Here is a 13,082-nt window from a genome sequence, read left to right as displayed (position 1 = left end):
CTCAAAGTAAAAAATACTGATATATCTGACACAAATTGGCCGTGAGGAAAGTGTAACATATGATGTTGTTAGATCTTTTTTCATAGGAAGTCGATGAAATGGAAGTTATAGAGCACAGCAGACTTTTTTCCACCAAAAGGACCTTCACTATCTGCAATTTGGTCTCACGGAAAAGTAAGTGAATCAAAGATTAGTGTACTTATATGAGATGTATGTTTGAATGGGTTTTTTTAAACACAATCTTTTAGATTGTGTTTTTTTTTTCCCGCTGTTATATGATGAAGACTTTGATCTCACTAATTTAAGTGAAATTCAATATATTCTGAGAACAGCAAAAATAAATAATGTAACATATTGTAGAAGTTATTGTGTAGTTTGCATTGTGTAATTTATATTGTGTTCACATTGTCTTATACTCATTTTCTTTTTCACCCTTATTTACCTCTCTTTACTAATTTACACTCTTTTTTCATCGCTGTTTCTTTAGTGCACTTCATTCACAACTTCTTAATCTAATAGGAACTGTCTGCATTTCCTCTGTTCCTTCCACCACTTTTTATCTTTTTCATATTCTCACAGTACCACTGCTTTAGTTTCCTAACCCTCTCTTTCTTTTTCTCCTTTTTTTTTCTTTCGCATCCATTGTACTGTAGTTCACTTAGTTCTTCCTTTTGTCTTTCTGTGTACTTACTCTCTCACTCCTGTTTTATCCATCGTTCTATACTAACTTCATTCCTTTCATCCCTTCACTCTGTTACTTTACTTCACTCACTCTCAATCATCTTCTATTCCTCTTTTTTATTTATAGTTTCTCAATCAGACTTCTCTCCTTTTCACTCATTTTTCTTTTATTTTCTTATCTTTACTGATTTTGATTTGATATCTTACATTCTTTTAGTATCTTATTTACCTTTAGGAATTTGTTCTCTTTCTATTTCTTTTTCCTTTTTTTTTCTCTTTCTACATTACTTTCTTTCTGTTTTTGTATCCTTCACTATTGCATCATTTCTTAGTAAACTTTTGTAGATTTTTAAACCTCATGAACTGTTGTTTCTATTTTATTATATATTTTTAAGAAATTATAACGTGTTTTTTCTTTTATCTTTCATAGATACAAGTTTGCATTGATTATATGGTAAGTGTGTTTACAAAATCTTTTTTGTTATCACCTTTTGTTTTATTTTCACTATTTTTCTGTCACCCTACCGCACCCCTATTTCCTTACTTTGCTTCCCTCACTTATTCTTTTGTTCCATGTTTACTTCCGACCACATTCAATTTCTTTCAGTACTTCTGCCTATGCACACTCCTTCACTTACCTTTTTTACTGGTTCACTTAGTCCCTTTGTGACAGTCCTTCTTTTACTCTCTCTCTTCTTTGTCTCTATTACTCCCCATGTGTTACCCTTATTCACTTACATGTACCCTCTTTCACCCTCTTTACTTATATTCACTGATATTTACTTGCCCTCAATCACTGCTATTCTTTTCCTCTGATTCCGTCACTACCTGACATTCCCATACTTAACTGTCCTTCCTTTTACTTTCAACATCCATTTACAATCTCCCTTAACCTCTGCTTTAGTCTTCTTCCTATTTCTTCTTTCTTTTGCTCCCTTATTCATTTTTCTTTTCTCAGTTACTTTCTTTTACACTTTTTATCTGTCTTACTATCTATTACACAGTCCCTCCTTCATTTTTTTTTTCTTTTTTTTTTGTTAGTGCGCTGACGGTACGCGCACCGGTGCGCGCACCGAAAGCGAAATATAAAAAAAATATTTTAAATTAAAAATATTATCTCAATATACATTATAGTGTTCATTTTTACAAAAACATACTTTAGCAATTCACTAAAAAACACATAGGTATGAGTATGAATAAAAAGTTAGGAATTAGCATTAAAAAAACCTATGAAATTCACTGAAAAAACCATAGGTTTCACACCAGTTATAGTTAGGAATTAGCATTTAAAAAAACTATGAAATTCACTGAAAAAACCAAAGGTTTCACACCAGTTATAGTTAGGAATTAGCATTTAAAAAACCTATGAAATTCACTGAAAAAACCATAGGTTTCACACCAGTTATAGTTAGGAATTAGCATTTAAAAAACCTATTAAATTCACTGAAAAAACCATAGGTTTCACACCAGTTATAGTTAGCTGGAAATTTTACTGATATAAAACCATTGAAATTCCCACGTTATAGTTAGTCGGACTCACTATAACTTGCGCGTGCAATGCACTGCTGATGACATCACATATTACATCACTCATGACATGGTCAGTGACATCACTCATGACACCATCCTTGTGACATAGTGACAGACCTCCTTTCACTATAATGTAACCCTTGAGACACATATTCAAAAATAGAAACTGAAATTTTTTAAAAAATGGACATACCTATATCAGTTACAACAAGCAATTCTGTACTTCTACTATCTATATACACATCCACTCATTCACCAACAGTTCTATATAGTCACTCATACATATACTCACTGATCATATGAAGTGATACACCTATACATCCTGTTACACACCGACAGTCATCCAAAAGTTACTCACACACATATTCACACGTGCAAATAAACTATTGGACATCCATTTATTTGAATATAGAGTTATACACACACTTCCACCTTACTTCTATTTAAAATTACACATATTTATTCTCTTAAACAATCACTTATAGAAACACATACTTATTTAAACAGGAACTCTTACAATCTCTTACTCTCACATATACTCACTTATATACATCAATATTCATATATACTAGATTAAAACATATGTAGTTACTGATAAAGACACTAGTGAGACAGTCATTCACTCACTAACAAACACATATAGACGCTCATCCACCCATACAGTCCTGTACATATGCTGTCTTCAAAACACATACAAACAAAGAGTCAGTCACTCATGCATCTATGTGCTAAGTAATACCTCCACCAAACCATATAGACACTCATACTGATACTACTAAAAATATCAAATAACCCATATACATACGCATGTAGCTACTTATCAACACATGTAGCCACTTATACATAAAGTGAAACACTAATATATGTATTTAAATATTTAAACATAACTCACTAATATTTATTTTTCAGAAAGACACATATTCACTGGATGGTGTCATCAGTGATGTCATGAGTGATGTCACTGACCATGTCATGAGTGATGTAATATGTGATGTCATCAGCAGTGCATTGCACGCGCAAGTTATAGTGAGTCCGACTAACTATAACGTGGGAATTTCAATGGTTTTATATCAGTAAAATTTCCAGCTAACTATAACTGGTGTGAAACCTATGGTTTTTTCAGTGAATATATATATATATATATTACCTACTGGAGATAGCCAGTAGGTATATATAGTTAGGATTATTTCTCTATGGAACTTTTGAAAATTCTATGTCTAATAACTTTGGCGTTTGTGGACGGAATCGGCTGAAATTTTCAGGAAAATGGCACATTTTGTTTCTGAGCAGCCCTTGAAAATTTGGGGGGGTTTCGTCAAGGGGGGGCAGAGAAAAAAAGGGGGTCCCAAAACGCATTTTTCCCATGTTAATTTCCATAGGGCGTTTGGCCTCACTTTTAGCTCGAACGGCTGAATGGATTTGCACGAAACTTGGCAGAATTGTAGGGACTGGTAGCCCGATGTGCCTTTGCTGGGTCTCAATATATGTGCTCCAGTGGATTTTGAGAAATTAACGTTTTAAAAAATTTATATATCTGTGACAGCGTCCTAGATAGCGCTCCAGATCGCGTACTTTTCGCGTCACGGAGCTTTGCGTAGCGAAGCTGATTGGCTCTCCGGTGTCTGTCAACATTCTAAATAGTCCGGAGCGGCCGCCATCTTGTCTCTCGGTAGGATCGAGAGACAAGTGGAGGAGAAAAACAAAGGGGGAATTTAATGAAAGGGGGCAAGGTAGACCCCTCTTGACCCCTAGGTATGATGTTGGGGTTATTAAAGGGTCCCGTGGGGAAAATAAAAAAAAATTGATTTTTCACGGTAGAAGCGCTTCCCGGGCAGCGAACTGGGCCGCAAACTGGTAGCGAAACGTGAATTCGCCATTTTGTGTTTCGGTTTAATTAAATTACAGGGTATAAGGGGGTACGGGAGACGTATCCTGATCCCTTATGTTTTCTGAGGGTGGCTGAGGAGGCTCATATATGTTGATACATGTCTTCCAGCGGCTGTGCGTGAGCGTTTTTTTTTTTTTTGCTGCGTGACGTCTGTTAACGTTCGATTCGATGGAAATCAGGAAGTTTTGACCGCCATTTTGTCACTGCGATTAAATATTTTGTTAAAAATAATTGTTATAAATTGTTATAAATTAATCTTTATTGATAAACATTGTCTGCGCCATCTTGCCTTTTTTCCAATGCCACAATTTTGTCGTGCACGGCAGCCATTTTAGATGCCTTGACCAGACCCACTCTCTGCACGCTGTCGATTCTCAGCACGGCTCCCCACCCTCGCGAGCATCTCCCCCACGCACTGGTCACCCCCGCTCTCTCTCTCATGCATGGGCCATAAACCTCCCCCCATCTGCGCTGCTCTTCCCTGAGACTCACACCCGTGCCCGCCCGACACCTTCCTTTCACCCTATTCACTACCGCACCCACTGACACTCCTCTTCCTCTGTGTCTGATTGTGCAGGCCGGTCTCAGTCTATCAGCCGATGTAGTTTATGGCTCCAGCTGTAGAGAATCACCCCTGTTCAAAGGAGTTACAGTAGATCAAGGCCCCCACCGGATGAGATCCGTCACACCACACGCGTTCCTACTATCTGATAACCATCCTGTATTGTGCTTGGGGAGGGGATTCTCACTGTGAGGGTGTGTGGGTCCGAGCCTGAAGCGGAAGATTCCAGGGATGCCTTTTTGTACATCAAAGTCTTCACAATTATGTGTCACATTAAAAATATATAGCACTCCAACAAAGTAGAAGGAAAATAACACTTTAATAACTTATAAATATATACATCGCAACAAAAACAGTAAACACCTTCAAACATTTTTTATTAAAACAGAAGCAACAATGGTTTATGACATGGGGAACAGTAGTGATATCCTGGGCGGGTGATGGAACTGGGTTTGTTAATGGAAAAACATCTACAGAGAAAACTATTGGTAAATTATACTTCTCCGCAAATTTAAAACTCACAAATGTTTCATTTGTGTAATCGTTTTATGACCATGTACATTAAAAAAACTAAAAGAAATGCCAAGAACGTCCCATGTGAAAGTGAATTTTATCTGGCAATTTTTTTCTTTTCCTTCTCATGAAAAGAAAGTTAAAGCCAGGTTCGTTACCTGCCTCATCTGCAAAAAAAAAACTCTCGAGAGGGAACGAAAAAAAATAGCGCTATGGTAATCATACCACCCTCTTAATTATTCTAAAGCACAACTTCGAGATTTGGGGGATAACCCCCGATCGGCAAAAACATCCACCAATGACTTAGCAATAAGTGAGTCAGAGGCAAGGGAAACGGTCCCATATCTGCAAAAGAACTTTGGGCAGATGAGATTGACTTGTGTAGCATGTGGAAAATTAATTTCATGTGGAGAGATCAGTATTACTTCAATAAATACAGTAATCAATGATGCATTAGAACTTAATATCAATTCATTTTCCGAACGTGTAATCAGTACCTGTCCCATGTCAATTCATTGTTCGAACTTCAATACCCATCTCGGATCAATTCATTGTCCGAACATATAATCAGTAAAAAGTGCGACAAGTGCAACAAAATCATATCGATAATTCATTGTGAGCAAGTACCAAAAGTGTCGACAATTCTAACCTTCAATAAATACAGTAATCAATGATGCATTAGAACTTAATATCAATTCATTGTCCGAATGTGTAATCAGTACAAGTCCCATGTCAATTCATTGTTCGAACGTATAATCAATGCCCATCCCGGATCAATTCATTGTCCGAACATATAATCAGTCTTATCCCATATCAATTCATGTGCTAAAAACTGCATACATATATCATGATATCAAGGCTGAGCAATCGGGGCACAATAGTTTCATTTGTACCGGCGCCATTTTGGGTGAGGTCTGGAAGGTCCAAGTATAGTCAAAATGTCTCCACCAACTCGTGGTTGGACCGGGACCTCTTTCGGCAGTCCAAAAGTTTTCGTTGAAGGGTAGTAGAGGGGACTGGCGACATGAACCATCAGTCAAAGAGGGGTGGGAGGCAAAAATCTCTCCTACCGGGTCATACTGGTGTCCCACCGGAACTGATCAAGTTGGTAGTCTTGCAGGATTTTGGTGATTTCAAGACTGAGGCCGGCGCCGGCATGAGCGCGCCGACGTCCCGCGGCTACGTCGTGGTCGTTCCGTGGGTGATCATGGCAGTCATTCCCCATCGGGGGTCGGGGGCCCCCGTGGCTCTTATAGAATCTTCAAAGTTGAGGAGAACGTTTCTGGACGCAGGACTCATTTTCTAGTTGAACTCAGAAGCGCCGTTGCACCGCAAGAGTGGAGGAACCCTTTTGTCGGGTGAGTGCAGCGTCGCTGCATCGCAAGAGTGGAGGAACCCTTTTGTTGGGTGAGTGCAGCGTCGCTGCATCGCAAGAGTGGACGAACCCTTTTGTTGGGCGAGTGGAGCGTCGCTGTATCGCAAGAGTGGACGAACCCTTTTGTTGGGTGAGTGGAGCGTTGGGGGTGCAGCTGAGGGGCCCCCACCTGGGGGGGGTGGAAGAGGCTCATTCGCACCGCCTCTCCCTCCCAGCGCACCCCACGCCGACACATGGCGTTGATATCCGTGATGTCCGGACCAGGCGATAAGAGGGGGGGGGGGTCGGAGGCAGAGGCAAGACATCCCCCCCCGTGGCCTGCAGGGCGCCGCTTCAGGCCCGAACGGGGAGCTCATATCAAGCCGGGGCCAGACCAGGAGATACGAGGGGGGGGTCGGTGGCATGTGCAAGACATCCCCCCCCCCAGTGTTGTCGCAGCCATTATTGAAAAAAGAAGAGGGATCCCGTCGGCCTCGGCTCCTCTCCTGGCCCACCTTAGGCGACGACCTCCCCGGCCGACGGCTGCCAGCAGGACTCGCCCTACACGTGCCGAAGGCCTCGTCTTCCGGATGGGCGTAGCCGTGAACCTGTTGCACTTCGGGAGTTTCCGGAATGGGGGTAGGTATCTGCTGATTTGTATTTATTTCATGTTACCGTTATTGGGCGTGGCGGGCGGTGGGACAGACATGCTTGGAGCAGTGGGGGGGTGGCGGAGCCTAGCTACCTTGTGGCTGCCGTAACGTCAAGCTTGGCTTCTTTCACCATTTTCATGTTTCTTATTTCTAGCGAAGTCAAAAACTCATTAGAGGCCTACTGATTTTGTTCGATTTCTTTCCTTTCCTTTTCAAGTGTGTTTCATGCTAAAGTTTCTGTTTAACAGGATACAGGGATTACTTTGTCTATATATATATATATTCACTGAAAAAACCATAGGTTTCACACCAGTTATAGTTAGGAATTAGCATTTAAAAAACCTATTAAATTCACTGAAAAAACCATAGGTTTCACACCAGTTATAGTTAGCTGGGAATTTTACTGATATAAAACCATTGAAATTCCCACGTTATAGTTAGTCGGACTCACTATAACTTGCGCGTGCAATGCACTGCTGATGACATCACATATTACATCACTCATGACATGGTCAGTGACATCACTCATGACATCACTGATGACATCTCAAATGACATCACTGATGACATCGTCCAGTGAATGTGTGTCTTTCTGAAAAATAAATATATTTTATATATGTATATGTTAAGGTCGATGGAAGAATAAATGTTTAAATAAGTGTCTAAATGGATGTTTTTTAAAAAAAATTGATTGGTTAACTGGCTTATTAAGTGTATCTTAGTGAATACATATATTAGCGAGTAATGTTTAAATATTTAAATATATGTATCAGTGTTTTACTTTGTGTATAAGTGGCTGCATGGGTTGGTGAGTAGCTACATGTGTGTGTATATGGGTTATTAGATGTTTTTTAGTATCAGTATGAGTGTCTGTATCGTTTGGTGGGGCTGTTACTTAGCACATAGATGCATCAATGACTGACTCACTGTTTGTATGTGTTTTGAAGACAGCATATGTGCAGGACTGTATGGGTGGATGATTGTGTATATGTGTGTGTTAGAGAGTGAATGCCTCTCTCACTAGTGTCTTTATGAGTAACTACATATGTTTTAATCTTGTATATATGAGCATTGATGTATATAAGTAAGTATATGTGAGAGTGAGAGATTGAAAGAGTTCCTGTTTAAATAAGTATGTGTTTCTATAAGTGATTGTTTAAGAGAGTAAGTATGTGTAAGTTTCCTTAGAAGTAATGTGCTAATGTGTGTATAGTTGTATATGCAAATAAATGGATGTTTATTAGTTTATTTGCATGTGTGAGTATATGTATGAGTAAGTTTTTGATGACTATCGGTGTGTAACAGAATGAATAGGGGTATCACTACATATGATGAGTGAGTATATGTATGAGTGAATACATAAAACTGTTGGTGAATGTGTGAATTTGTATATAGATGGAGAAATTACTGAATTGGTTGTTGTAACTGGTATGGGTATATGCAATTTTTTGAAAATGTTAGTTTCTATTTTTCAATATGTGTTTCAAAGGTTACTTTACAGTGAGAGGAGGTCTGTCACTGTGTCACAAGGATGGTGTCATCAGTGATGTCATGAGTGATGTCACTGACCATGTCATGAGTGATGTAATATGTGATGTCATCAGCAGTGCATTGCACGCGCAAGTTATAGTGAGTCCGACTAACTATAACGTGGGAATTTCAATGGTTTTATATCAGTAAAATTTCCAGCTAACTATAACTGGTGTGAAACCTATGGTTTTTTCAGTGAATTTAATAGGTTTTTTAAATGCTAATTCCTAACTATAACTGGTGTGAAACCTATGGATTTTTCAGTGAATTTCATAGGTTTTTTAAATGCTAATTCCTAACTATAACTGGTGTGAAACCTATGTTTTTTTCAGTGAATTTCATAGGTTTTTTTAATGCTAATTTTTAACTTTTTGTAGGGCTTCATACCTATGTACTTTTTATTGAATTTCTAAGCTTATTTTTTCGCAAATGTCTTTAGCTGAGAAAGGTATGTTTTTCTAAAAATGAACCCTATAATGTATATTAAGATACTATTTTTATTTTAAAATAGTTTTTTCCTTTTTTTTTTATATTTGACTCTGGAGCGCTCCTGGTGCGCATACCGATAAACGCCCGGGTGCGCGCACCGTCAGCGCATCAACAAAAAAAAAGAAAAAAAAAATAATGAAGAAGTGACCATAAGAAATGGGGACAGAGAGAGTGGTGTTAAGAGAAAGAGAGCTAAAGGGAGGAACACAGAGGGACTGTGTAATAGATAGTAAGACAGATAAAAAGTGTAAGAGGAAATAACTGAGAAAAAAAAATGAATAAGGGAGCAAAAGAAAAGAAGAAATAGGAAGAAGACAAAAGCAGAGGTTCCGGGAGAATGTAAATGGATGATGAAAGTAAAAGGAAGGACAGTTAAGCCTGTGAATGACTGGTAGTGACGGAATGAAAGAAAAGGAATAGTAGTGATGGAGGGATAGTAAATAGCAGTAAATATAAGCAAAGAGAGGTGAAACAGGGTACATGTAAGTGAATAAGGGTAAGACATGGGGAATAATACAGCGAAAGAAGAAAGAGAGTAAAAGAAGGAGTGTCACAAAGGAACTAAGTGAACCAGTAAAAAAGGTAAGTGAAGGAGTGTGCATAGACAAAGGTACTGAAAGAAGTTGAATGTGGTAGGAAGTAAACATGGAAGAAAAGAATAAGTGAGAAAAGCAAAGTAAGGAAACAGGGGTGAGGTAGGGTGAGAGAAAAATAGTGAAAATAAAACCAAAGATGATAACAAAAAAGATTTTGTAAACACACTTACCATATAATCAATGCAAACTTGTATCTATGAAAGATAAAAGAAAAAATACGTTATAATTTCTTAAAAATATATAATAAAATAGAAGCAACAGTTCATGAGGTTTAAAAATCTACTAAAGTTTACTAAGAAATGAAGCAATAGTGAAGGATACAAAAACAGAAAGAAAGTAATGTAGAAAGAGAAAAAAAAAGGAAAAAGAAATAGAAAGAAAACAAATTCCTAAAGATAAATAAGATACTAAAAGAATGTAAGATCTCAAATCAAAATCAGTAAAGATAAGAAAATAAAAGAAAAATGAGTGAAAAGGAGAGAAGTCTGATTGAGAAACTATAAATAAAAAAGAGGAATAGAAGATGATTGAGAGTGAGTGAAGTAAAGTAACAGAGTGAAGGGATGAAAGGAATGAAGTTAGTATAGAACGATGGATAAAACAGGAGTGAGAGAGTAAGTACACAGAAAGACAAAAGGAAGAACTAAGTGAACTACAGTACAATGGATGCGAAAGAAAAAAAATGGAGAAAAAGAAAGAGAGGGTTAGGAAACTAAAGCAGTGGTACTGTGAGAATATGAAAAAGATAAAAAGTGGTGGAAGGAACAGAGGAAATGCAGACAGTTCCTATTAGATTAAGAAGTTGTGAATGAAGTGCACTAAAGAAACAGCGATGAAAAAAGAGTATAAATTAGTAAAGAGAGGTAAATAAGGGTGAAAAAGAAAATGAGTATAAGACAATGTGAACACAATATAAATTACACAATGCAAACTACACAATAACTTCTACAATATGTTACATTATTTATTTTTGCTGTTCTCAGAATATATTGAATTTCACTTAAATTAGTGAGATCAAAGTCTTCATCATATAACAGCGGGAAAAAAAAAACACAATCTAAAAGATTGTGTTTAAAAAAACCCATTCAAACATACATCTCATATAAGTACACTAATCTTTGATTCACTTACTTTTCCGTGAGACCAAATTGCAGATAGTGAAGGTCCTTTTGGTGGAAAAAAGTCTGCTGTGCTCTATAACTTCCATTTCATCAACTTCCTATGAAAAAAGATCTAACAACATCATATGTTACACTTTCCTCACGGCCAATTTGTGTCAGATATATCAGTATTTTTTACTTTGAGATCCACTTAAAGTATCTACATGAGATTGCAGATAGTGAAGGTCCTTTTGGTGAAAAAAAGTCTGCTGTGCTCTATAACTTCGATTTCATCAACTTCCTATGAAAAAAGATCTAACAACATCATATCTTACATTTTCCTCACGGCCAATTTGTGTCAGATATATCAGTATTTTTTACTTTGAGATGCACTTAAAGTATCTACATGAGATAAATAATTTAAAATATTAGATTAACTAACTAACTAACTAACTTTTATTAACTATTCCCGTCTTCAAAGGCCAATTCCCTTTACTAAAACTTTGGTTTTAAAAACACTAGATAAGAATTTGTAGAGTCATAAGGCAAACGTTGTTTATAAGTTAAATGTGAATCATTGCAGTAACTCCATCCATTTTCAGATTTTAAGTAGCATGTATAATGTCCTGAGGTGGTCGAAGATCCATCATGATAAATAATAGCTTCAGTTGTAAAGGTCCTTCCAGAAATTGATAACTGAGAAGCCACAAAATTTTTGATAGAAGTTGTCAATTTAGTTCCATCAGGTCTACATCGTTGGAAAACTAAAATAATAAACTGCCCATACCTTTGTATAAATAATGTGGACAGCATTGTACAGTTACATTGGGTACACACCATATTATGATCTGCTGCTTTAACTAGATTTTTAAAAGACACTGATTTACAGTCTGGTAAAGTCAAATATATAAATCTTTCAGTGTCTATTCTAGTAGTACTTGATAAACTACAATTGTGGCAGTCATGCTGCCATTGATAAGAAAGACTGAAAAGATTATCTACATCTACACCTTCATCTTCCAAAACACCAAACATATACATTAAAAATTCCTGACAATCCTGCTGAATGTTCTGTGAAAATTTATCTTGACCAGAACACAAATCTAAAATATTTCGAATTTCTGTTACACTTTCTATTTGTGCTGTAACACTGCTACATTTCTGAAACACAGAATTCAATAAACCACACAATCTTTGATCCCGATTTTCAACAATCTGTTCTTGTAAACTTTTAAGAAAAAAAACAACATTAACCACTACATTAGCATAGCAGTTGACACCAGAACTATTTTCAAACTGAAATCCAACAACATTTTCTCCACAATTCTTTTTCTTCCTGTTTTCAATTACAGTTTTCTCTACTTTTTGTCTTTTTGCAACTACCTCACTACAATTATCCACATTTCTTCTTTTTCGGCCTACCACACGTTTTTCAAACAGAGGATATTGAGGCAAATGTGGAGCATACTCTCTTCTTAACCTATTGTATTCTTTAACACAATCTAGATCGGCAGAAATCTTTGTCTCATCACACGCAATCAAGTACAATCCTGATAAAGTTCTGACTCGAGATAATGCCACATATGCCATACCCTCTTTAAACACAGATCTTCCAATGTTCACCAATGCACTATCTACACTTAAACCTTGAGATTTATGAATTGTCACCGCATACGCCAAACAAACAGGAAACTGTTTTCGGCGAACATATAAGTCTTTTACAAGTAAAAATCTAGCAGAACAACGACTTATTTGTTGTACTTGTTCAATGCCATCAAATTTTATTTTTAAAAATTCAATTCCATCTCTATTTCTGTAATTCACAAAATCAACAACATAACCCATTGCTCCATTTACCAGACCGCTTTCAACATTTAAATTCCTTCTCAAAATGATACGACAATTTAAACACACATTCAGAGTCTTTTCAAAACCAGCTGTTTTTGAAATACTTTTCTCCAATGAATGCAATTTAGTTTTCAAATTTTCTGACAAAACAATTGTTGCACCCATATGCTCTATTTTATCTATTGCTTCCAGTTTCACAATCTCTTCATTTTCTAAGTCTAACATTTTTTGGTTGAAGATGGAACATTCTTGCAGAGTTGGCATCAAACATATCCCAGATTTCTTCTCAGTCATTTTTTTAAAAACATTCTCTGGAAGAATGTTTTCATTTGCATACA

The sequence above is a fragment of the Lissotriton vulgaris genome, chromosome 12 (genome assembly GCF_964263255.1).
Source record: "Lissotriton vulgaris chromosome 12, aLisVul1.2, whole genome shotgun sequence".
NCBI lineage: Eukaryota > Metazoa > Chordata > Amphibia > Caudata > Salamandridae > Lissotriton > Lissotriton vulgaris.
The sequence above is the reverse complement of the archived record's forward strand: the minus strand, read 5'-3'. Positions refer to the sequence as shown.